Source organism: Myotis daubentonii, chromosome 3 (assembly GCF_963259705.1).
Source record: "Myotis daubentonii chromosome 3, mMyoDau2.1, whole genome shotgun sequence".
NCBI lineage: Eukaryota > Metazoa > Chordata > Mammalia > Chiroptera > Vespertilionidae > Myotis > Myotis daubentonii.
In genome coordinates, this window is record NC_081842.1 from 152,168,100 (window position 1) to 152,195,938 (window position 27,839).

A 27,839-nucleotide genomic window follows, 5' to 3' on the forward strand; every position below is an offset into this window, starting at 1 on the left:
TACGGGAGATAAAGCAAAGAAACAGAAAGCAAATAAAAATATGTAATAAAATGTGTTTTATTTTCACTCTTTAGAGTAATTCTTAATCTCCATAGAGCAATTCAGGAAGCCTCCCCATAGACTTTTCACAATTGGGGAAACAAAGTGGTAGAGTTATTTAAAACTTTTTATGGTTCTTTATGTTTAAAAATATGTACAAATATATATGTATACAAGTTACAAATATTAAGAAAAATCAGTAGGTTTTCATATATGATTGCAAAAAATTGAGATTGTTTAACGTTAACATTATAAGCAATCATAAAATAAAATGAGCCCCATCAGATATTTTGGCACATTATCTAGCATTCCTTAGACAATTTATTTATAGGCTCTAAAGGATTATAAAGACACAGCACACAATCATTTAATTCAGTATAAACTGCTTTTTGATATTGTTAGGTGGCTCAGAAGGCAGCGTAGGAAATAAAGAGAGCCGAGTTAATCAGAAAAGAAAGAAAAGGAAAGATTTTAATCATCATCCCTGGGCGACCCAGGAACCCCAAAGACAGGGCCAGTGGATTTGCGCCAACAGGGAGGGAGGGGCTTCTTTTTTATACAGGTGTTTAATGAGGGGCTGGGGCATGAGCTGAGGAGGCGCCTGCCATGGGGATCATCAGGGTATTCAGCTGCTGAGGAAGTTCCTGCCACAGGGGCCGGCAGGGTATTCAGGAAGGAGTCAGTATCTGTGTGGGGGTCATCGTGGATACCAGGGAGGAGCCGGTATCTGTGTCTGGCATGATGATCTGTTAGAAATTCCAGGAGGGTCCATTATCTCATCACGAATCTGCATGTATCCGATCCTGGGCTCTCTCCGACCTAACAGATATAAAAAGCCCTGTTTAAGTTATGCCCTTGATGAGGATAACATAAAGGAAAGGCTTCTTTAGCTCTTTGGCCTATGACACAATTTCCATACCCTAAGTTCTTTCTAACTTCTAGAGCACCTCTACTTCATTCCAGTGCTATTTGCTTGCAGTTTAGACTCTCTCTAAGCAAACTCTACTGAGCATGACCAGTAGTCACATCACTTCCCATAGACTGACTTCCTCCACGCAGTTGAGAGCCGAACATTGTCACAGCTAAGAAGCTAGGTAAAGTGATGACTCCCTGCAATGGCATCCAGCATATGACCACTTGACAAGAGTGCTGCCCACCTTAGTGAGTTCAAGATGTTGATCAAGTCCCATTTGACTGAGACTACTGTGAATCACACACACCCTAGGTCACTTTCAATGCCCCCTGAGAAAATTAGAGGGATGGCATTGAGGTAGAAGAGAAAATGATCAAATGTTCTAAGTTATACAATTCATAATCTTTTCAAGGAAGTAATCATCATTGAAACTATTGAAATGCACATTTTACCAATTATGGGCATCATAACTTTATAACAATACAAAATTTTGATATAATTATTATAACATTTATTTAAATGGTAATTGTCCCATGTTTTATAGTTTCTTTCTATCTTTAGTGAAAAGTGAACATGAAAAGAACTTCAGATGTTTAGCTTTAGAGTAAGATAGTCATCATTTCATGACTTTGCTTGCTATAGTTGCTGAATCTCATTCTGAAGTCTTCTTATTTCAGACTGTTCTCTCTCCCTCTGCTTTACAGCCACTTCCTGAAGAGTGACAAATAAAACTAAAGAGCTTAACAAAAAGTAATGTCCACATCACTGGGAGTGCGGGGTGGGGAGGATAAGCCAAAATCATTGACTATCCTCACTTATTTTTCTAAATATATTTTTTATTTATTTCAGAGAGGGCGGGAAAGGGAGAAAGAGACAGAAACATCAGTGATGAGAATGATTGATCAGCTGCCTCCTGCATGCCCACTACTAGGAATCGAGCCCACAACCTGGCATGTGCCCTTGACCAGAATCGAACCTAGGACCCTTCAATCTATAGGCCAATGCTCTAGCCACTGAGCCAAACTGGCTAGGGCATAGCCTCACTTATTTTAAGCCATCAGTAACAAAGGCCAGTCCCTAAATTCTCCTTTTTATTCATGCCCGTTTTACCTCTCATGATTGGTTTCCTACCTGAATAATTCTCACATATCTCTTTCTCTAGCTGCAGAAACATCACCATCTCTCAATTCCTGAAGGATTGGTGTTTCAAGAATTACATCCTGAGGTCCCTTCTCCCTTCCTCCTTGGGCAATCTGAGTCAAATCTTGACTTCAGTTTTCATTTCTACACAGAGGAATGTCAGATCTAATTCTTTGAGGAAAGGCTAATACAACAACTGGGTGTCTAAGTGACAACCACAATCAGGTGAGGCGTCTGAGCCTTAGATCAGGGAATTTGTTTCCAGTCTCCACAGTTATAGGGCAGGAGTGGATGAAAGACTGAGGAGAACAAGAACCCTTCAGTGTAGATCTGTATTCACAAAAATGTCTTGGAGCTTCTGGAAAACTAGGACCTACAGGTAGACTGGTCACTCTGGGGGAAGTGTTCACATAAGAATTCATATTAGGTTTGCAGAAATAAAAATACTGCAGTTCTCATTCTCTGGGAAGGCAGTTTGGATAACTTTCTAGGCTGTGTGATATGACATTTAGTTATCTCTATGGAACCTAATGTTTTTAAGGAGACATAATGGTTCTGCTTCACAATGAACAGATTAGATGAGAGAATGCACATAAAGTACTTTGTACACTACTTGCTATGTAGGAGCTACTGCTTATTGAGGAATTGAATGAAATAAACCCTGCAAGTTAAAAGCCTCAGAACCAGTGACAATTGAGGCAAAGACAGGGACATAGACACAGTAATATGAAATCAATTTAACAAAGTAATATATGACCAAAGGCAAAGATTGTCTATAGCAATTAACCACTTAACAAAAAAAACTAACTGCTGTGAGTTAGAAATATCCTTATATAACCAAGTGAAGTGCTTATTCTGTGCTCAGCACTAATCTAAACACAAATATTTACTCACATAATTATTAAATTACCCTGTAAAAGAAGTGTTAATACTGTCTCCATTTTCCACAAGTGGAAACTAAGGCACAGAAAGGACATATAACTTGCCCAAACCATATATTTAGTAAGATGTGGAGCTGGGATTCTTACCAGGCTGTCTGACTCCAGAGTCCTTGCCCTGAGCCATAAAGTTATGCTGTCTCTCTCTCTTTGTCACAGTTCCATGTTCTAATCAATACAGAGAGGGAGATGTGATTAAAATGATGAGATGAAATAATGGGTGAGTACCTGGAGCTGACGTTCCCGAGCCATCTGTTCCTGTGCCAGCTGTTGGGCTCTGTTTATCTCCATTTGTCTCAGTTGCTCCTGATGCTGTCTCTCCCTCTCCTCCATCATTTGCTGGTTCTGCCTTTGAATCTCCTCCAACCTTCGTGCTTCAGCCTTTGCAGCCTCTGCTTTCAAATATGCTTCTGAGAAAGAAGAAAATGACAAACTCCTCTAGGATTAAAGTGTCCCTTCCTTCTGTCTCCTGCTCTTATTGCTTATTACTGCTTCATAAAGAAAATTCCCTGGGGCCATTTTGCCTTTTCAGATGACAGTACACACCCACCCAGATAAAGCTCGAGGAGCAAAAAGTCATCTTTGCCGTTCTTGCTCTAGTTTAAAGATCCCAGGTAAGCCAGGCCAAATTAATTGAAAATGTACAGAAAGTTCTATCCTGCATTTCTTCCATTTTCCTCTCACCTTTCCTCTCCTTTTCCTTCGCGGTGAGAGACAGGTCTGTCTGTAGAATGGCATCACTCACGGGCTCCTTAGACTGTAAATAGTTCTGCAGAGCTTCTTCAGCCTAGGACCCCAAAGCCATGCAGTGAAAAGTAGGAAACGGTGATTGGGCATGTTGTAAACCTTTTTATTTATTTTTCTTCCCAGCATCTTTTCCTCCCCAGAACTGCTCAGCGTGCACTCCGTGGAACTGTCAATCAAGCCTCTTCTGTCACAGGAGTGGGCACAAACTCTGGGCTGGCTCATCAGAGCACCCAAGTTCACTGGGTACAAAAGAATTTGGTGCAGGTGAGAAAATGAATACATGGATGTTTTAGAGACAGATACGGGTGCTGGGGAAATGCTCTCTCTCCTCTGAGACTGAGGGCAAAAGATCTAGTTAAGCTTGGAGATGTTGGTGTCCTCTTTGCTGCCATGCCTGAGGATGAAGCCAGTAGGAAAACAGAACAGAAAACTAAGTGGGAGTTGGAAAGGAAAAAAAGGAAGGGGGAAATTGATGACATTGTTTAAATTCCTGAATGTAGCTGTAGTTGCTACTAAATTTAAATGTTTTATGTAAACCAATGGATTACTTTTTTCCTGTTCGTTTCAATTACTGCAATTCTGTCCTATGTAACCAAAAAGTCCCTTCGTTGCAGTGAATATTGATGGTTGCAGTAAAAGTCTGGTAATTATGGTGATAGTTCATTTTAATTCTACAGCTATCATTAGAGTATAAATACTTTCTTCCTGTCTTCACTGGATTTTGAAAGAAGCCCTTCCCCATTCCAAACCCCAAACAATTTCCCACAATTAATGCATGAAACAAAGAATATCTGTATTCCTTTCCTGGGCTCCTCATAGTACTTTGCCTTCAGCTCTTCTCTCTTCTGAATGAAGAGGCGGTGCCCTCCAGGCTTTGAGTAAACCCCCTGCTTCACATATTCTTCTAGAGGACCAAAAATATCTTGAAGTAAAGCTGAGCAACGATCTGATGATGCCTCCAAGTTCTGCTTACGAAAGTCATCTTGCTTTGCTTCCAGCAGGGTCTTCAAAGAGACAAAAGCCCATGGAAAAGCAATACTTCAGTATTTCTACAAGTGATTCTCAGAGAGAATCTCTATTGATTTTCTAGAAACTAGAGAACAACAGCAAGACTATATCCTCCCTACCAAGCCTAGGAAAGGTCCAAGGATGTTATGGTATAGAAAAATGACTTTAGTTTTGTGTTCCAAATCTCCTGAAACCCATTTCTCTTGATATTTCTGCTTTAGATGTGATCTTCAGACTACAGATATCTAACCTCAGACCCTAATTTTTTATACAACCTACTCATTTATGACCATTCCTTGTTTCTGTATTTTCCTGGGCCTTGGATTCCCAACAAGGAGGTGCAGTGGAATAATTGACTAGAATGATATGAGTGGATACTATTAAACCTGGAGACATGATATTTTAGTAGAACCATTTGGCAATTCTGTGTACTAGATTAATACAAAAGAAAAGTTAATTAATACTTTATGAATGCAATTTTTAAAGAATAAGATTAATTTAAAAAATTAGTTCAGGGGTGTAACATGGTGAGTTGTGTGTGTGTGAAAGTATTAAAATCCATATGACCCAGAGTAATTACATGTTGTTTGTTTATTTGTTTTCAGAATAAAAGTGATATCTTGTTCATATAAGTAAGAGTCATTATTTTCCAGTCTAGTAAAAATTGCTTTTCTTAAGTCCCCATTTTGCATTTCATAGCAATACTTGTATTACATGTAAGCCCCAGGAGCCAGAGCAAAGAATATTAATTACCTCTAATTCCTTCTGGAACCTTTGGTCCACATTCTTGAAGGAATTATTGATGAAGATTTCGATGGCTTCCTTCTCACTGGTCCTGTGCAGGTCCAGGAGCTCTTGGAGGTTTTCCGTGGGCAGCTGCACCTTTTGGCCCATCTGCTGGTCATAGTGGGCAATGGCTTTTTGTATTGCAGCTGAATTCTTGATTTGGGCCAAGGCCAAGACTGCATTCTCCATGCAGGGCAGGTTCCCACTGCTGATGGCATTGACATAGGTCAGCACTAGATTTTCTAGACCTTCACAGGGGAAAGAGATACATGCATTATTTGTAGAAAAAAAGGACATGCTCTAAAATTGGATAGTTCTGAGAATGTTAATTTAACAATGCATTGCCTGAGCTTTTTCAGTATTCTGCATAGTGTTCAAGTGGCTAAAATATGTGCTTTTTGTTTGTTTGTTTTGTTTTTGAAAATTGTGTGACTAAGGAGTCAGATCTTTCTTTGGGAAAAGAAAGTCTTTAAAGGAGACACATCAAGCTCTATGTAATCATCCTCATGCCATCCTTTTTCTGTTGAGAAATGAGGAAATGGTTGAAGTTATGCCTATTCATTTTATTAGATTGCTATAGGCCTTTTTTGCCTCTTTATTCTTTCCTTTCTTTCCCTCTTCCTCAGGTTTCATTTTCCTTCAGAATTCCCTTTTCTCTTCCACTTCAGTATGTAAAGCTGGTAAGAGTATTAGCTGAAAAAACACAAAGTGAGCAAATTAGACTGGCTCGCCTTTACTCTTTGCCTCCATTGGTTCTTTTCTTTTATGCTTCTACCAGAGGACCGATGCACGAAATTCGTGCAAGAATAGGCCTTCACAGCCTCAGCTGCCTTGTGGGCCCACCCCCTGCCCTCTGGTCATTCTGGAGGTTCATTACAAAAGATCATTCTGGAAGGTTGTTCTGCTGTCTGGTCTAATTAGCATATTAGCTCTTTATTATATAGGATCTGTTGTTTTTGTTTGGTGGTATTCCATACATCTTTCCTCTGTTTCCTCATTTTTGAAGCTATATGTCTTCTTTGGTGAATTTCTATGTGTGGTAGCCATTAGTTTTATTTAAAGTGAACTTGCATATACTATATACTATACTTTTTTCCTTTTTGAGTGCATCTGATCTTCATCTTCCTTTGCCTGTTCATACCTGTCCCTCTTCCCCTTGTATGTTTTTTATTGTCACAAATTATCCCTATTTATGCTACAAAGTTTTGGCAATCCTACTGGTATTATTATGGCTTTATGTCCTTTGATTCAGGTAGAATAACTCCCTTGAGTATTTCCTGCAACTGAGGTTTTCTAATGATAAAATCCCTCAGCTTCTGTATGTCTGGGAGTGTTCTTATATCTCATTCATATTTCCAGGGTAATTTTGCTGGATATAATATGTGTGGTTGGAAATTTCTTTCTTTCAGACATTTGAATATTTGGTTCCACTCTCTTCTGATTTGCACAGTTTCTGCTGAGAAGTCGGGTAAAATTCTGATGGGTTTTCCTTTGTAGTTCACTTCCTTCTTTCCCCTGGATGCTTTGAGAATTTTTTTTGGTCACTATTTTTTTAAATATATTTTATTGATTATTTTTACAGAGAGGAAAAGAGAAGTATAGAGAGTTAGACACATCAATGAGCGAGAAAAATTGATCAGCTGCCTCCTGCACAACCCCCACTGGGGATGTGCCCGCAGTCAAGGTACATGCCCTTGACCAGTACCGAACCTGGGACCCTTCAGTCCGCAGGCCGACACTCTATCCACTGAGCCAAACTGGTTAGGGCTGTTACTAATTTTTGACAGCTTCATTACCAAGTGCCTTGGAGAGGGCCTCTTTGGATTGGGGTAATTAGGTGTTCTGTTTGCTTCTTGGATTTGAGGATCTAGTTCTTTCCATAAATTTGGGAAGTTCCCATCCACTATTTGTTTTAATAGACTGTAATTCCATACTCTCTCTCTTCTACCTCCACTATGCCTATGATTCTCATGGTATTTTTTTTATGGAATCAGAGAGGTCTCATAGGGATATTTTGTATTTCTTTATTCTCAATTCTCTCTCTTCTTTCCTATGCATCATTTCTTGATTCCTATCTTCAATATCACTAGTTCGTTCCTCTAACTGGTTGGTTCTGTTTTCTATGCTCATCAGCTCACTCTTGATTTCTTTAAATGTTTGCTTCATTTCCAGGGTTTCCACAATATTCTTTTTTAAAAAAATTCAATTTCTTTGGAGAAACACTCATTTTGTTCAATGATTTGTTTTCTGAGTGAACTGAATTGCTTGTCAGAATTTTCTCATATCTCATTGAGTAGTTTCAGAACTGTAATCTTGAAATCTCTGTCATTCAACTCACATAATTCCATGTGTTCCAGCCTGTTTTCTGGGGATTTTTTGATTTCTTTCTGGTCATCGTTGTTGTGGTTGTTCATGGCATTAGCTGTTCTCCTTTGTTTTTCCATTAATCTCTGAGGAGGTCTTTCTACTTTGTTCCAGTAGATGGAGCTGAATTGCAATATTTTTATCCTCTGTGGCCTTACAGTTTTGAGCCTCTGAGGCTTCTGGAGAGCTATACTGCCTCTGTTGCTTAGGGGTGAGGTTTGTTTTTCCCTTACAGTAATGGTGACCCCTGACCTCCACATGTCCAACCCAAGCACCCCTCCGGGGGCTCATTCACGGAGGGAAACTGTTTCTACTGCCACAGCTCTTGGCCTACAGATAATATGCTCCTGGAGCCAACTTTCTAAGGGCAGTGGGAAGCGAGATTTGGGAATCTAATCAGTGGCAGATCTCTGTGATTTACTTTGCCTGAAAGACAGCAGCCAGGCCCAGCCCTGGGGAACAACTCTGTAAGTAAGGTGTCTGCTGACTCGCAGCTTATGCATGCAACTCAGATCCCATTCACTAGCACCCCCAGGTTTCAGACACACTCTCACTGTTTGTGTGCATGGCCACACAATGCCATCACTTCTGTGGCCACACCACCAGCCAGCCACTTACCTGGTTAGCTCTCTGCTAGACTGACCAGCTGAGGGAAGTGCCTCTAACTGCTCTGCCATGTCCCAGCTATGCTACCGACATGCTACTGCACTATAGCCCTTTTCTGCTTCCTTCCCATCTCTTCTCCCCACTTATTCCAAGGAGCCCACCTTAGTTATTCCAGTGTGCAGACCTCTCAGGCATGTATCCATGTTGAGCAGGGACTTCTTTGTTGAATTATAGGTGATTATTTTGTTGAAATGTTAAGGGGAGAGGCTAGATGTGCCCTTAAGCCACCATTCCTCTGATGTCACTCCCACATTATATTTCTGACCAGAGGATCTGCACTAATAAAATAGAAATATGTAAATTAACCATGCCTCTGTGATGGCCATCATCCAATCAGGAGTGAATATGCAAATTAACCCAAAAAAGATGGCAGGTTAATTTGCATATGCAGGCACAGAGCAGGCGGGCAGGCCAGGACGCTGCTATGAGGGGGAGGGCAGGGGCGGAGGGAGCTACAGGAGCAGCACTCCGGGTGGGAGCCAAGACTGCAGGCTCCCTGACAGAGCAAAGACTCGGCTGGAGTGAAGACAGAAGGCGGCAGCCGGAGCGAAGGCTTGGGTCCTGGGTTCTGGAGGAAAACTGGTGCCAGAAGCCAGGGGAAGAAAGGCCTATTCTTGCACAAATATTCATGCAATGGGCCTCTAGTTATAATATAAAGTTCTATACGGCAATCTCTGACCTCCAGAGATGATTTGCTGGGGTATAAATATACATGGAAACATGTTGAAGCATCACAATGTAAGTGCATCTAAGGTGATCAACTCTGCCAGGAATGAAACCAATTTAAGATGTGATCAACTGTGCCCTCTCATTTAGCACTAACGGTCAATTTTTAGTTTTTATTGTATTGAAGCCCGTGTCAATGGGGATATGTGTATGATAGGTGTGTATGGTTTCAATTGTTATTAATACTGAATAAATTCAAGTGACCAGAATTTAAGCTGGCTGAGGAAATGAAATACCCAACATTTTACCAAAGATTTTAACTAAATTGATACCATGAAAAAATTTGAGGATAACAACTGGTGTTAAGATGTCCTAAGGTATTAAGATGCTCAAATATTTGTGTTCAGAGTAAGTTTAGATCTCCTCTGCTTCTTTTGGAGAAAAATGCCCGACTCTATGGAAGATGGTTAACACAGAATCACAAAAATATCAAATAACTATTTTTTAAACATATTTCATGTTGTCTATATTAATAGCCCCCAAAATGAAAATATTCTTCCAGTAAGACTGTCAAATCATTCATTATCATTCTCTTTATAACATCACTCTCTTCATTCTACAGCCTGTTATCATGTTAATAGAGTAAATTAATTACACAGAATAGATTTAGCAGAGAGAAAAATGGGTGGTACCTGGAAGCATGTTTATTTAGTATTTTTTTTATTTATTCAAGAATAATTTATGGAACAGCTGATATATGTCCAGAATTACTCAGTGTGACATTGTCACCTCCAATATAATCTGATATACAGAACAGGTGAGGTCTTTAAGTGGTATTAGGTTAACATTGCATATTTATATGGTGTGCAATTGTTACTCTGATTTTTAGAAGTTGTTCTTTACTGTTCTAGTATTGTCTGTTCTAGCAATATCATAAATTGCCAAATATCTATCAGGAAATATTTGACACTTACTTTAGAACCTTCATTATATTTCTGACATAATAACTATAATATCCAAAGTATTTCTGACAGTTTTGGGGACTAATCTATCATTCACACAAATCTAATTAATAGTGAAGACATTGGACACCATGGAAGGGCTAAAGAAAACAATCATAAGTTTCTTCAGATGGGATGAATGTCCCCATGCCTCCTCTTCTTCCTCATAAGTATTTCTTTTATTCCTAGCTTTGCACAAAAAAATAAAAACAAATCTGTTTTGTGGATATTAGCATTACATTGATATTCATGATTCAATAGAATGAGATATGCAAGCACCACAGCTACAATGATGTAAAGACCTTTGGAAATGAACATCCTTCCCTGAAGACTGTATCACTGATCATTGCTGTTTTTTGCTTTTTTTTTTTTTTTTCTACAGGCGAGGATCCCCAAATCCAACAATCCAAAAACGCAACATGCCTAGAAAGTATATCAGGAAGTTCTTTCCCAGGCAAAAGGGCTTTGTTTTTGATCGGCCTACAAATGACAAAAACTTGTTACAACATATGGATTGCACATCAGAAAACCAACCAAACTGCAATTTTCAGAAGCAATCCAAACATTTCTATAACTACATCTTCACAGATGCAAAAACAAAGACCCTCAGAGAGGGAATCATTGTCACTGGAAATCATGAGTCTCCTTTGTTACAGCATGTTTCTCTGCAGTTCATTGTGTGTGATTGTACTCAGGGTTTGTCAGTAGTTCTATTTCCTTCCGTAAATGATGTGAAAAGCAGAGATTCATGCCAAAGATAGACATGCATGTTTTTCATTAAAGTTTCCAAAAATGAGGGATTGTTGAAGCCTACTGTATCTCATGAAACTAATACACTAATGACATAAGCACAAGCTCCTGTTAAGGATAGGAATCTGTATGATGATGATAAGACCAATTAGAAAAAATATATAGCAGAACATGAGCCACTGAAAGTTCATTAGGGCTTGAGAAGAAAAGTTAACATGTAGCCTTGTGTACATGGCTAGATTCATGGATCTATGCCACTTCAGCAGACTTACTGTGACCTGGGCTAAGACGGGGTCATGCTTGATTTAATATTTAAGTCACCATCCTGAAATTTTTAATTATTTTTATATGGGTCCAAATTTTAACCACGAATTATCTTCTTTACCTACCTGTAAATTAAACTCTTTTAAAATTTATTTCAACTGGGAAAAGGTTCCAGGAAAACTTTGAATATATTGGTTGAAATCATTATGTTTACATTATCATGAGATGAATTTGAGAACCATAAAAGAGAGGGTACATAGGAGATACAATGTGTTATTACAAGGAACTGGGTTTAAAGTATGTAAAGGAGGAAGAGACAAGAATGAGAAAAGGAGGATGGTGGGGAGTAAGGAAGAAAGAGAAAACAGAAATCTTAATTTCAATAAAATTTTTTATTTTTATTTTTTTTTAGAATGATGATCTCTAAAGCTTGTGATAGAGTGAGTAAAAACTTCCTGTCCATTTTCTGAATATCTTGTGTCATACTGGGATAAGGTATTTGGCAAAGGCCTGTGTGGATGCCATCAACAGTGGAGCAGTGCCTTGTTTGGAAACTGCAGTGATAACTCTTGCTGAGCGTGAGAATTCAGCATCCATGCAGAAGGCAGCTGACCACTACAGCAAGCAGATGGCCCAGAGAGTGAGCTTCCCCACAGACACGCTGCAGGAACTGCTGGACCTGCACACAGCCTGTGAGAAAGAAGCCATTGTAATTTGCACAGAGCACTCCTGCAAGGATGACAAGTGTGAGTTCCAAAAGATACTTATGGTAATATGTCTTAGCATATATCCTTCCTAATTCCTGTTCTTCTAGATTGATGCCTAGACATCTTTTTTCTGACTAATAGTTCATGGGTTTCCCATTGTAAAAGAAGTTTGTATTCAGGTGAGGATCTGGGATCTATAGTCTACTATTCATCTTTTTTTCTGAAAGATTGGCTCTTTATTTCCATTATCACAAAGCAAATTAATATGTGCTTAATAGCAGTTTGCACAAACACATAATTTATTAGTTCACAATTCTTCAAGTGAGTTCCTATTACAAGATGTATGGTGCTCTGCTGTGTTGTACACCAGAAACTAATATGATGTCATTAGAAGTCTCATGGGAACTCTTCCCCATCTTCAAGGTAGCAATGGTGCATTGTATCTTTGTCCGGTTTCTACTATCTTTGACTACCTCTCTGCTACCAACTAGGGAAAAATACTTTTAAAGGCCTCCTGTGTTTAGGTATGCCCACTTGAGTAATCTCCATTTCTTAAAGTTAGTCAGTGCCACATAAATCTAATCACAAGATTAATATTTAGCATATTCACAGGCCTTGAGACTATCATGTGTGGACATCAAGAGAGAGAACTCTCAAGGACAACATAATTCAGCCCTATATAAACACCTTCACTTTGTCTTTGAGTCTATCATTGACCATCCTACAAGTTACAAAACTCTCAGTTCATAAAGAAGAAAATTAATATGATTATAATTTATCAGGTGTAGCAAAAAATTCTTTCCCTATATTTTTGCACAATCAAGTCCTCATTAAAATAATTCATGAGGAGTTCAAAACTCTGTTCAGTGAGCACTTATCTCATTAGTGGACACTTGGTTTACTGTATATATATTTTTGTGTATATATTTTTATCCATAGCAATCCAAGTTTGCAGAGGAAAGTCTACTTCCAGTCATATTGAACTTTACATTGCTCATTGTTGATGGATGGACCACTGTTAATCTTATGACTGATAAAGGAACCTTGATGATACTGGATTGCATATTTGATATTTATTAGAGAACTAAATTGAAAAGTTCACATCAAAGAAAAAACCATGTTTATACCTATGTAAGGAGGCAGACAATAATTAGAGAATGTGGTGATCATTTTGCAATGTATACAAACATCAAACCATTACATTGTACATCTGAAACTAATATAATGTGATATCTTATGTATCAATTTAAAAAATAAAGGAAACTCCAAACCAGTTTGGCTCAGTGGATAGAGCGTCGGTCTGTGGACTGAAGGGTCCCAGGTTCGATTCCAGTCAAGGGCATGTACGTGGGTTGCAGGCACATCCCCAGTGGGAGGTGTGCAGGAGGCAGCTGATCCATGTTTCTCTCTCATCGATGTTTCTAACTCTCTATCCATCTCCCTTCCTCTCCGTAAAAAATCAATAAAATATATTTAAAAAATAAATAAATAAAAATAAAAATGTATTATCCTATCTAATAAAAGACAAAAAGGTAATTAACCATACCTCCACTACGCTTCCCATTGGCTAATCAGGGTGATATGCAAATTAACTGCCAACAAAGATGGTGGCCGGCAGCCACGCAGCTGAAGACAGCATGAGGCTTGCTTGCTCCAGTGATGGAGGAAGCCAAGGTTCCCAGGCTGCCGTGGCCCGGCTCTGAGCCCAGAAGCAACAATGTTTCAATTATAGAAGCTAAACAAACCCCAGATACCTGCTTTCAGCCAGCCGCGACCTCAGAGCTGGGAGTGCCAGTGAAGGCAATGTTTCAATTATAGAAGGTAAATAAATCCCAGAATTTAAAAAAAGTAAAAAAGGAGAGGCTGGGAGCTTCAGTCACTGGCCAGCCTGAAAACGACCATCAGCCTCTCATCCAGACTGGCCAGGCACCCCAGTGGGAACCCCCCCCTGAAGTGGGTGTGACCAGCTGCAGAAACCATTAGCCCCTCACTCAGGCTGGCCAGGCACCCCAGTGGGATCCCCACCCTGATCCGGGACACCCTTCAGGGCAAACTAGCTGGCCCCCACCCATGCACCAGGCCTCTACCCTATATAGTAAAAGGGTAATATGCCTTCCAGCACCGGGATCAGCGAAGCCATGAGGCCTCCTGGCACCAGGATCAGTACGACAGCGGGCAGTGCCCAAACCCCCTGATCGCCCTGCGGCTCTGTGTGTGACAGGGGGCGGGGCCACAACCTCCCTATCCTCCCTGCTCTGTTCGTGACAGGGGAAGGTGCCCCAACCCCCTAATCAGCCCTGCTCTGTGCCTGATAGAGGGGATCTCCCAGCCCCCCGATCACCCTGCAGCTCTGTGTGTGACAGGCTGCGGTGCTCCAACCCCCTGATCAGCACTGCTCTGTGTGTGACAGGGTGCGGTGCCCCAACAACCCCCACGGGCTCTGCTCTGTGTGTGACAGGGTGCAGCGCCCCAACCACTCCCCCCCACACACACACGGTCCCTGCTATGTGTGTGACAGGGTAGAGCCATAACCTCCCCATCAGCCCTGCCCTGAGTGTGACAGTGGCTGCACCCCAACCCCCTGATTGGCCCTGCTGTCTGGGTGATAGAGGGCGATGCCCCAACCGACCCCCAGGGGCCCTGCTCTGTGTGTGATGGGATAGAGCCATAACTTCCCCATCGGCCCTGCCCTGAGTGTGACAGGGTGCGGCGCCCTAACCCCCTGATCCGCCCTGCTCTGTGTGTGACAGGGGGCAGTGCCCCAACTCCCCTATCGGCCCTACTCTGTGAGTGACATGGGGGAGCTCCTCAACCCCCTGATCGGCCCTGTTCTGTGCATGACAGAGTACGGAGCCCCAACCCCCCTGATGGGCCCTGCTCTGTGAGTGATAGGAGGCAGCGCCCCAACCCCCTGATTGGCCCTGCTCTGTGCGTGACAGGGGGTGGTGCCGCAACCTCCCCATCGAACCTGCCTTGAGTGTGACAGGGGGCGGTCCCCCAACCCCCCAGTCGGCCCTACCCTGAGCGTGACTAGAGTGGCATCGCAACCTCCCGATCTTCCCTGCTATGTGCATGACAGGGGGCAGCGCCCCAACTTCCCATTCAGCCCTGCTCTGAGCCCGACCAGGGGCTGCACCTAGGGATTGGGCCTGCCCTCTGCCACCCGGGAGCAGGCCTAAGCCAGCAGGTCGTTATCTCCCGAGGGGTCCCAGACTGGGAGAGGGCACAGGCCGGGCGAGGGACCCCCCCCTCCTCTTCCCCAAGTGCACAAATTTTTGTGCACTGGGCCTCTAGTATATATATAAAATAAATAAAGGAACCATGCATTTCATGTCTACCAACACCATCATTTCACAAATGTTGAGCCTAAACCTGAGAAAATTAAAGAACTTTCCACAGGTCACACAATGAATTGGTCTAAACTGGGGCTACAATGAGATTCTTGATCCTCATGAGTCCATGCTCCAGTCCACCTTGATGCCATCAAACTGCTTTTTCCAAGGGTCTCACATTTGGGTTTTCTTTCTAACAGCCTCTTTCCTTTGCATTTATCTACATTTCTGTGGCAGGACAACATGGAGAAAATGAAGGAAAATTCCTTGCTGAAGAATGAAGAGGAATCTCTCAAATATTGCCAGGCTCAGCTTACACAGGTTTCAGAGCCGCTGATGGAAGGCATTTCAAAAGGAACTTTCTCTGTGTCTGAAGCATACATTCTCTACTCAGAAGAAATTAACAAGGTTGAACACTCCTATGACCTGGTGCTCAAGAAAGGAGTGAAAGTAAGGAATAAAAAGATAGGGGAAGAGCAGCAGTTGGTGTTAAGAGTTTTTGTGGGAACTTTTGAAAAATCTAAAATGATAGGACTACCAGTATATGTGAAATGATAGCAAGGCATGGGTGAAAAAGGTGAAGAGATTAAGCAAAATAACAACAACAACAAAAAAAAGCAAACACAAAAATACTGACATATATAAAAAGTATGGTAATGACTAAAGGCAAAAGGGGGTGGGAAGATAGAAAAGAGAAAAGGGGGATAAATGGGAACAGAAAGAGACTTGACTTTGAGTGGTAAACATACAATACAGATGATGTATTACAGAATTGTACTCTTGAAACCAAGGTAACTTTATTAAGCAATGTCACACCAATAAATGCAATAAAATTAAAATGAAAAAGAATATACCTCCAATTTATGCTAAATTAATTCCAGTGAAATGCATAACAGTTACTCCTATAACTCTATTCCCTCTTACCTCCATTTAGTGCTATTTTTTACACATATATTATGAATTGCATGTATAATCTATATATGTAACAAGCCCAACATTACATTTTGATAGTTATTAATTTATATGATTATATGTCTTTTAAAGAGAATGAAGAAGAAAAAAAGAAATGTATTGGCCTTTTTATAATAACTTTATTTATTACAATCTCTGCATCTCTGTATTCCTATGAGTCCATGTTATAATAACATGTCATATCTTTATTTCAATAGGCTGTGAAACCACTTACCTCCTTTATTCTGCTATTGTAATAAAAAGTAATCAATATATTACTTTTAAGTATGAAATAGGCCCTGCAATACAATTATATACATATTGCTGTATACAATTGTTCTTAAAACCAGTTAATAGGAGAAAGGAGAGGAAATCTGTATTTATACTGTCTTTCATCATTACACAATTATCTTACTGGTGCTCTTTGTTTTTCTATATGGATTTGTATTACCATCTGAGGTCACTTGCTTCCTCCCTGACACCTTCCTTTTGTATTTTGTGTAAACTCAACTTGCTACTAATAAAGTTTCCTCAAGTCCCCACACTGTTTCAAAAAAAATCAGTTCTTTGGGGGAGAACTTCACAGATCTCTGTGATGATGCACTGTCTCTCTCCCTGGGAAAATATCTCTGAGCCACTGCTCTTCCCCTGGGTATGGGTGGTAGCCTCTGGTCTTCCCCACTTGCCTCTCCCAGCTTGGAAACTCCTTCCTACAAGTGAGCCAGAGGGAGGGTGAGCAGACCAGGCAATGCATCTCAGCCTGCTATTCATCAGCTGGAGCTTTCACTCTATGAGTAGAGATGGGTGTGGGTTGGGAGCCCCAACCTCCAGGAATTTAATTTCTGCAACTCAGTGTTGAAGGCGATGAGAAATACTGATGTCCTGCCTCTCCCAGTGACACACCTTACCGTGCTTGAAAGAGGAAAGTGGGAGCCACATCTTGTTGACCACACCCAACTGGAGCTGAGCTTTTGTCAAACTGAACTACCATATTTGTCCATGTATAAGACATCCCCATGTATGAGAGACCCCATGTATAAGACACCCCCCACTTTTCCAACCCAAAATTAAGATATCAATATTTTTAACTTTTTGGTGATTTTTCTCCTAAGGCCTTCTTTTTTTACCATCTTAAGGAGTTGCTCTTCCTGTTTTCTCCACTGTCTGATCATACATACAGTGGGAGGAGGTCCAAATTGTCTCTCTGCAGCTCTATTTCCATGATCTTTTGCATAAGTGATTACATTCAGTTTGAATTTTGTAGAATAAGACAATCATTTACCAGTATTTATCTTTTTACTTTTTAACATCTTTATGAGCTCAGAAAGTTCTGGTCCCTGTTGCTTCTGTGGCACTCTCCACTTCCACCCATAATTATGGCATCAGATAACCACAGTAATAACAAGGCTCCTGATTGGAGGAAACCTGTTTGACAAGGTATGGGTAGCTATGCACCCACTTGGTTCCCTCCTCAGCTGACTTCTGTGTATAAGATACCCCTGGATTTTCAGGCTTACAATTTTATTGTATTTTATTTATTTTTTTTCTATGCCCCTGATTCTATTATAATCACCAGTTTATTCTGTTCATCAGATTATTTATTCACTTGATTTTTAGATTCACTTGTTGATAGATGTGTATTTGTTGTTCATAATTTGTATCTTTAGCTTCTTCTTCTTCTTCTTCTTCTTCTTCTTCTTCTTCTTCTTCTTCTTCTTCTTCTTCTTCTTCTTCTTCTTCTTCTTCTTCAAGGATACCTTTCAGCATTTCATATAATCCTGGTTTGGTGGTGATGAACTCCTTTAGCTTTTCCTTATCTGTGAAGCTCTTTTCTGACCTTCTATTCTGAATGATAGCTTTGCTGGATAAAGTAATCTTGGTTGTAGGTTCTTGGCATTCATCACTTTGAATATTTCTTGCCACTCCCTTCTGGCTTGCAAAGTTTCTGTTGAGAAATCAGCTGAAAGTCGTATGGGTATTCCCTTGTAGGTAACTGAGTTTCTTTCTCTTGCTGCTTTTAAGATTCTTTCTTTGTCTTTTGCTCTTGGCATTTTAATTATGATGTGTCTTGGTGTGGTCCTCTTTGGATTCCTTTTGTTTGGGGTTCTCTGGGCTTCCTGGACTTGCAAGTCTATTTCTTTGACCAGGTGGGGGAAGTTTTCTGTCATTATTTCTTCAAATAGGTTTTCAATACCTTGTTTTCTCTCTTCTTCTGGCACCCCTATAATTCTGGTGTTGGTAGATGTTGAGTGTTTCCTTCCCATGTCCCGCGTGGGTCAGGGTTCAGGAACTGGAAGCAGAGCCGCACACAAATGAAAGAGAAGACAAGAGATAATTTGGGAATATTGGGGGACCAGACGGGCAAGTCCAACTCAAGGAAAGGACTTCCACCCGTGCTCAGGCCTCACCAAGCTTTTATTGATCTGGGATGCACCCATAGCATAGCCCTTGGGCAGGCGACCTCCCATTAACAGGCAGACTAGCCCATCAGCAAGGATTTACATAATAAATAGGGGAGTAGTTTCAGCTACCACTGTCTTGACAAACAGAGGTGGCACCTTGCTCCAACCTTTGCTAGGGCTTCAAAGGCACCCAGCCTTCGGGGGGTTCTCTGTCTATGCTTATCAGATAGTGAAGGCAATAAACAGTTTCCCACAGGTAGACTTGAAGCTGTCCCAGAGGCTCCTTACACTATCTTCATATTTTTGGATTCTTTTTTCATTTTGCTTTTCCGGTTGGGTGTTTTTTGCTTCTTCATATTTCAAATCTTTGACTTGATTCTTGTGATCCTCTAGTTTGCTGTTGGAACTCTGCATAATATCCTTTATTTCAGTCAGTGTATGCTTGGTCCTTTATCACAACCTCGAGGGTCCCATTAGATTTCTTGAGGGTCTCATTAAGTTTATTGGCGGTTTCTAGAACAATTCTTGAAAACCCTTAAAAGTGTGGTTTTTGAACTCTATATCCAGTAGTTTGCTTTCCTCCATTTCTGTCATTGTGTCCTGTTTCTTTTTCTCTGCATTTTTTTATGTTTCGCTGTGTCGCTGTGTCGATAGAGTGGCTTTCTGTGCTAGGTGTCCTATAGGGCCCAGTGGCTCAGCCTCCCCAATTACTTGAGGTAGACACTCTTGGTGCATCTCTTTGTGGGCTTTGTGCACAGTCTTCTTGTCATTAAGCCTTGACTGTTTTAGGTAACACTGGGAGGGATTGACCTCCAGGCCAATTGGCTGTGAGAATCAGCTGGGTCTGCAGTGGGAGAACTTCTGTGCTGGAGACACCCCTTCGGGGCAAGAATTGCTTCAGTGGGGCTTTGGTGCTCACTCCAGGCTTACAATTTTAGGAAAAAATAGGATCTTATACACAGAAAAATATGGTAGTTAAGAATCCTGTGTAATCCAAGAACCCTCCTTGGATAGCTTTCAGAAAATTTCTTTTTTAGATGTTGTGTCATTGCTTTGCACTCAGTGCCTTCAGTTTCACATTACTCTAAATCTTTTACTTCTAATTAATGGGTCTTTAGGAATTCCGGAAAGTCAGATGACATCGGACAGGTGAATAAAAGCCCAACCGTCCAGTGAAAGACAGAGAAGTAACAGAAACCGCTCCAACCTACACTGAGGAGAAAAAACAGGTAAGAACTTTATTTCAAAAACACCATACATTTTAGTCACACATATGAGTTTTGTTTCAGAGTAGATTCCTTGGTTTAGAAGTAACCCAGGTTCTGGTTTCCAGGTGGGAGGAATGATAGGGGCTGAATGAGAATAGGAAGGGATTAAGGTGCTGAGTAGAAATTAGCAGCTATAAAACTGTCACAGGGATTTAATGGACAGCCTAAGGAATGTATTCAATAATATGGTAATAATTATTCAGGCTGCCAGGTGGGTACTAGATTTATTGGGGGTCTCACTTCCTAAATTATAGAAATGTCTAACCAATATGCAGAATGATGAAACTCATACAATATTGAACTGTAATAGAAAATAAAATTGAACTGTACTTTAAAAAATAAAATAAAACAGCCCAGATTCACTAGATCCAAATTTTTATGCCAACTGCTTTATTACCTCTTACAAGTAGAATTTCTCCAAATGACTTTACTAAAAAGTTTCTCATTAAAGAACCTACTGTGTTGCATCGCTAAAGCCAACATTTTGTTTATCTGACTTCTGGAAACTGCCTCTAAATTCCATGCCTTGGCATGGACTTCACTCCTCACCTACTTCTCTAACAGCAAAAAAACTGCATGTCTTTTTTTATTTTGATTTGGGTTCTAATCAACCTGACCATTAACTACTTGGCTGTAATAAGTATCTGGCATGGTTTTCAACTTCTAAAGTGGTCAGTATCCGGAGTAGCCAGATAAGCAGGAGTGAGGGAGGGAAGAGCTAGGACAGCAGAGAACGTGTCCTCTGTCTGCAGCACCCAAGACATGAAAGTTCCCTCCTAGACTTGCTCTTCCAGGCCCATGTTTCTTAACATCAACAACAGGTGCCTAAATGCACACCCCACACTGGAAGCACAGACTTGGCACTGGAAGGCAAGGGGTCAGCTGAGGCTAGTACTGGGCCTGGCTACTAGAAGCTCTGGTCTTCTGTTTGGATCAGAGGCCTCTGTAAGGCAACAAGAGTTCATCGACCTTGTCACCAGGATGTGCTGCCCCCTGGTACCCTTCCAGGGCTACAAAATCAGCACTCCATGAGGGAAGAGGAACACATCCACCTTCAGATGCCAAAAGGGGCTAAATCCTTCCTGGGATGGATGGAGTAAACCCCATCCACTTGCAGAGGCTCCTGGTGGAGTCTCTCCCCCTCCATCTCCCTCTCCCTCCTCAGGGACAGGGAGAGTTAGGACAGCTGAGATCCTGTCTCCTGTTATCAACACCCAAGGACCACCACCCCCTCCCACTGCACATCTCCAGGCATTGGAGAAACAGAGAGAAAAGTTATTCCTTAATTTACAGACAATTTAAATCCTGTAAGATTGACTTCCAATATTTTGTATTTAATAATACTTAATATCCCAAAGATATTACAAAGTTGTTTGATGTACAATAATTTAATTCATCACCAACTGTTAGAAATAACTATAAACGTTAATGATGTTTGTTTACTGGGCATTGTTTCTCATGTGTGTTCCATACAAGAACCATCCTATCTAATAAAAGAGAAACATGGTAATTAGCCATACCTCCACTACCCTTCCCATTGGCTAATCAGGGCGATATGCAAATTAATTGCCAGCCAAGATTGCGGCCGGAAGCCAGGCAGCTTGAAGCAAACATGAGGCTTGATTGCTTCAGTGATGGGGGAAGCCAACATCCCCCGCCTGCCGCTGCCGGCTGTGGGGGGCTGTTTCTCTCTTCTCCATGTCCCGCATGGAAAAGGAAACAGTCCATTTGCTGAGTGGAGGAGCTGGGGATTAAGAAATTAAAGAAAGACCAAGACGCAGAAATAGATTTTAAGCTGGGGCCAGGTGGGCGCCATCCTCTCTGATGGAGAGGAGGCAAAAAGCGGGCTGAGCCACACAGCAGGTTTATTTTAAAGGCCTAGATTTACATATCTAGTTCCGCCCCTGCCCGATTAACATGCCCACCCTTATTGGGCTAGCATGTTCCCAGGGCGTGGCTATGCCTGTGCTCTGAGTTCAATTGACAATAATTATAAGAAAATGCCTAGGTGCCTCCCAGGCAGCCCTCTACATCTCCCCCGTTTTTGTTTTTAAGCTACTATAATAAAAGTAAAATTTTAAACAATAGTAGGGCTCTAGAATTAAAACAATTGCAAACAATACAAATGCAAAAACTAAACTACATACATGCTATCATTTTCAAAATTTGAATGTTAAGAACAAAACTGGCTATTAAATAATAACAAAACAATGCCAATGCAAAACAACAATATGAGAAATCAGAACTATAAACATATTAACATTTTTGCTACTAAATGAAAAAAAGTCTCTTTTGCTGCTGGTGTATATTTACTCAGAGTCCTTGGACTTGGCTGCGCCAAACTTTGCAGAAGACTGGCAGCTAACAGATGCTAGCATGAGCAGGAACATGGTTGAAGAAGTAGCTTCAACTTCTTGCTTTTCCACAATCTGTTGCGCTTCAGTCGTTAACTTCTTCAGATGACTCCACATTGGCACAACAGTCCCTTGCGTCTTTCAGTTTTCTTCTTCTTCCCTTTTGCTGTCATTAGGGCAGTACTGAGTCCATTGTGGTGACGGATGTAACGCTCTGGCACCCGAATTGGCTGCATTGCTCCTTCTTCCTTGCTCTTGGTCCTGGGCAACCTGCAGCAATGCACAGGTGCTGACTGCTATCATGACAAGGCGTCTTCACCATCTCCATCTCTGAACTGTCTCTCCTGTCTTTGTGGCTGGAGCAATCTGGTCAGTTGGGATCTGTTGTTGCCAGAATCTACATGGTCTCGGAGCTGTTCTTCTGAAAATATACAAATGTATTCTCGACCAAAGGTTAATAAAGAAAACCTTACTTGGGATTTTTTCTTTGAAATGATCTTCTCCTGGCTTTCCCTGACATCATCTGTGTTTTTCCTGGGTGTCTCGCTAACGAAAAAATTTTAATTTAGTTACAGGATTTATTTTCTTACATGGCATTTTTCCACTATATTTTTTCACTATCCCCCCCCCCTTTTTTTTATTTAATTATTAGGAGGCTTTTCAGAAAACTTACAATGCAGTCTAGATAACTTTAAATTCCAACTTTTTGCATAAAATATGTCTGCTTTAGGTTTATAGCATGTTAAGCAATTTTACCATGAAATGAAAATTTTGGTTAATACTTTTTGAATAATTACTTATTCCAAGTTAGCCAAATTTAATTAATTTGAAAACTTAACAACTATTTTATTGTCAAATTTAATATTTTAACAATAATCTTAATTTACACTGTAAATATTAATTGAAAGGATCACTTTACATCCTTGAGGAGGCTTAAGCATTTCTGTTGTTAGGCTAGATTTAAATTTAGGGTCTGTTAACTAAGTCTTCGTTTTTCTGGGTACCATTTTCAGCTGGACCAAGTCTCTTGTTATTTGGTTCCTGATCTGGGCTGGGCATGGGAAGCAAGAAGCAGCCATGGGGACAGGAGAACTTCCTCAGAAGGGGCGAGTGTTCAAGCCCCTGCACCATTGGGGGGGGTGAGGACCTGTGCCCCACCTCTGTTGATCCCCAAGTTTTCTCCTACTGGCCCCCGACTGTGCCTGTCTTAGGTCGCCCCACCCTGTGAGGTCTTACCCGTCTTTGACTACCAGCCATCTCTGGGCCAAGTAGGGTGATGTGAGGTTCAGTTTTGTCTCCTTGGTAGCCTATGTCCCTCTGGCCTCCATGCCCAGAAACTACCTTTGGATCCCCTCGCCTGCTGGCGGGGTCCCGGCATTGATCATAGGGAACCCAGGTTTCTTCTCCAGAGAGGGCCCAACTTACACCATTGGGCAAGAGACAGATCCATGGTACCAGCTTTACATGATCTCAGTTTGAACGGAGAGCTCAGGTAACAGCTGTAGGCAATTGAATTGTGAGAAGAGGAAATCTTCTTGGCAAAAAGGTCAAGAGAGGTCAATACAGAATGCTTAAGTGCCTTCCCAGGGGGCCTTCCACATAGTGGAAGGGAATAAATCCTTTTATGTTCTTAAATATTTAATTGTTGCCAAACATTCAAAGAATTAATTTGTAAGTTTGTTTGGGATAAATGTACAATATACTGTTTTAAAGCATCAAAATTATGAGTAAAACTTGTAGAATAATACCATGTAAGAATATTCTTTGCTCTAGGTCATGACAATTCAATTTTAAATTGGCTGTCTCAAGTTTGGAATGAGGAACCTCGTTTGCAAAAAAAAGGCAATTTACAGAAACAGAGACAGCATGCCATCCAAACTACAGTTTTGGGTAAATACATTATCTAGAGTCCTTGGGTAACCTAGGTTAAACTTAGGCATGTTATCTAAATTATAATTTTGGGTCTCCAGAACACTGAGTTGATACACTAACTGGAGCCCTCTGACCTTGGGATAGTTGTGCTGTCCTTCCCAGGTAAAGGAAAAATGTGCCTTCTAAGACCAATATGAAACTTACAATTTTTACCAGAGTTAATTGTTACCATACTTCACTTTACTGTGCCCCAGGTGGTCTCTGGGCTGTTGATTGTCTGGTTTGTCTTCTTCCTGCTGGATTACACTTGGAGAACTTCAACTTAAAAAAGAAAAATCTTTCTCTTTTACACCAAGTAACCTATAGGATTACTTCTTGGATGTTGACTGATAGTGCCACAAGGCCATGTATTTCAAGTCAAAGTCATTAAACATTTATGGTGACTGTACTTATTTTCAGATTTGGTATTTTAACAGCAAAGCATTAGATTATCCTATAAATATTAGTGGAAGATATTTCAAAATATTAAAATTTCTCCTTTTTATTTAAATTTAAAATAATATTTTTAAACAGCATTCCCTTTTGGCTTATTTGCATATACAGAGGGATCATGGGAAGCCTTCAGTAACTTTTTAGAAGAATTTTACTTTACTAGGATTCAATTGCTTACAAAGATTAGTAAATTTAGTAATTTTATGTCTGATACACGAGGTGCAAATGCTGCCCCACCTCCAGCCTAATTTAAAATGCAGCAGCATGGTGCTTTTGTTAGTTTAAATAAAGACATTGCTACAAATAAATCAATTTTTTCTTTTATTTGGCAGAAATTTCTTATGCAACCAAGCATATTATATTTTGAAATATTGCACTTGGGAAAAACTGTCAAATACACATCTCATTAAAAAATTTTTCAACATTTAAAAGCAGTTCTCAACATAATAGGATCTAGTCTTGACCATGGAATCAATTACTCTTTATTTGTTTATGATATATGTATAACTATGAGAATTTAAGATGACTTAAAAATGTCTCTTATCTACAAGCCTTTTAAGAAATATGAGCTCTATTGTTGGCCCTTATAAAGCCAACTGCTGAAAACATTGGTCTATCATACCACTGAAATTATATTAAGACCGTGATTGCTAATTTATTAAGTATTAAAAATATTTTCTTAAAAATAGTATTAAATAAATTCACGAGGCAAGCACACTTTCTGCCCCATCCGCATTTCCGTAGTAAAACTCCACCTAAAGCTCCACCCCTGAAATCCCATCCTGCCTCAGTGAGCAGACATTCCTATTGTGATTGGCTAAGTCAGAGGGTGGGCGGGGCCTTTGCTGTTTCAAGATGGCGGCCCCCAGGGGAGCGGCAGGCCATGCGGCCAACATGGCGGCTGCCAAGTCAGGCAGCTCAAAGTGGCGGCTGTCTACACTGCTCTTTGACAGAGCAAACCAAAACCCCTAAAAGATAGATGACCAACATTATATTGTAGACAAACAGAAATCTCATTAGCTGTTTATACCCTTTATAATTATCTTAAAGAATATCAATCAAATTTAAACTGGTTTTTGTATTAAAAAATTTTCAGTTGAGATAAAATTAATCCTCTTTTTTAAATCAGACCAATGAGTAACATATTTTGAATTCCTAATCATTTAAGAGAAAACACATTTTATTTTTTCAAAAACAAGTTATACATTAGATATTTAATTTCTCCTGATTCAAATTTGCACTTTAAACTTTCAGAGCTTACAAGTCAAATGTTAGCAGTTCTTTGATTAACTACACTTTTATATTTTTAAGAATAAATTTTAAAATCTAATAATTAACTTTAAACCATGTTTTTTCTGCACGGGGAAACTGAGAAGCGAACTTGTAGGTATTAACAAAATGACTACTGGCGGAAAGCTGATTTCAAAGGAGCCACCTTTTGGCTGCTTGACCTTTTCTTGGAAGGTCTCTAGCAAAAGGTGTAGCCATTGAAATGCAAATTAACATTCCTAAAGATGGCTGCTGGCGGGAATTGGATTACCTACATGCTAGGGGAAGGGTGTGTCTACCCCTCCTTCCATTAAAAAAAGTATGTAGCTTTAAACTTTTTCAATGGCAAGAAAAGAGACTTTTACATTTAAGGATACATTTCAAATAAAATATAAGGCATTTTCAATTAATAGATTAACTTCTATCATCTAGACTTCATACTAGGCATACACAGATCAACATTTCAGTATTATAAATCTCAATACTTTTATATGATTTGAAATTAAAAGTTTTAAGTTTCCAGCCAATAAGCCTGGCATAACTGCTAAATTTCAAAATGGTCACAATTTTCCTGCTGGGGAAGTCAAGAAATTTCAAAAGAGCTACTTTAGATCGCCTTGGGAAACCAGCCTGTATTTCTTTCTCAGGTTCATCTTTGCCATTTTTAAGACCACAACAGTCTCGGGTTTTTATTCTGTACACAGCAAAAAGTCAAGATCAGCTCAAAACTATGCGCACTCGTTTTTAAACTGGCCTTTTCCCTTTACATGTGCACAGAAATCCCAGATGCATTTATGAATTTGTAAAAGCTTTAAGTCATTAGCTGGAAAAAAAGGATAAAGATGGCGAAGATGAGGCGAAGAAGTGGCTTTCTTGGGGAGTGACGTCCATATTGGATGACCGCGTGAGCTTCCCCCACCTCGTTTCTTAGGGGGAAGACTCAGTAATGGTCTGGCATTTACTCTTTTTACTTTATTTTTCAATTTTTATTTATTTTTTTTTTAAGGAAAGAAAAGATTTTTTAAGATAAAGAATCATTGGCAGTTGCTGAGAAATTCCTTTAATCCTTTTCTACTTGGTTACAAGTAGTTTACACGTGGAGGCAGAGGAGGTGCAGATGGTATTCTTAGAGACTCGCGCCATTCCACTCCAGACTGTAAGGCCATGGCTGCACCCCACTTAGACATTCTTAAACTCTCCTGTGCTGAATCAAGGCCATCACCGATTAAAATAGGAATTTTCTCTGGACTTTTTGCTGAGTATTGGTCACACAACTGCTTTCTAACCTTTTCCCAGGTTTCATCAACAAAGCTTAAGAAAGAAATCAAGAATTTGACTATAATTAACAGAGCATAGTTTAAAGCATTTTCTGGAGGATTACCCATGTTTTACACCTAGCTATTTCATATCAATTCACAACAATACACTCCCCTTACCTTATTCCTTTGAATCTGTGTGCACACGCTTCTGGGAGTGACCCCCTCGCTTTCTTCTCTTGCCTCCGTACTCAGTCCCTGTTTGGGGGCGCCAAATGTGGGGGGCTGTTTCTCTCTTCTCCATGTCCCGCATGGAAAAGGAAACAGTCCATTTGCTGAGTGGAGGAGCTGGGGATTAAGAAATTAAAGAAAGACCAAGACGCAGAAATAGATTTTAAGCTGGGGCCAGGTGGGCGCCATCCTCTCTGATGGAGAGGAGGCAAAAAGCGGGCTGAGCCACACAGCAGGTTTATTTTAAAGGCCTAGATTTACATATCTAGTTCCGCCCCTGCCCGATTAACATGCCCACCCTTATTGGGCTAGCATGTTCCCAGGGCGTGGCTATGCCTGTGCTCTGAGTTCAATTGACAATAATTATAAGAAAATGCCTAGGTGCCTCCCAGGCAGCCCTCTACAGCCGGCCTCTGAGCTTGC

General features: G+C 40.5%; 1 protein-coding gene and 1 pseudogene across 3 annotated transcripts in view; one reads left to right on the top strand and one right to left on the bottom strand.

The window, feature by feature from the left end:
- LOC132230859 (guanylate-binding protein 6-like) overlaps positions 1–27,839 on the top strand; it is a 349,236-nt gene that overhangs the window by 156,205 nt on the left and 165,192 nt on the right. For all 3 annotated transcript variants that reach the window (XM_059688951.1, XM_059688952.1, XM_059688953.1), the window contains exon 2: positions 19,793–19,903. The gene's annotated coding sequence lies outside the window, so the exon portion shown is untranslated. The remainder of the gene's footprint in view (positions 1–19,792; positions 19,904–27,839) is intronic.
- The window catches only part of LOC132230858 (guanylate-binding protein 5-like), a 153,685-nt pseudogene continuing 126,308 nt past the window's right edge, over positions 463–27,839 (bottom strand).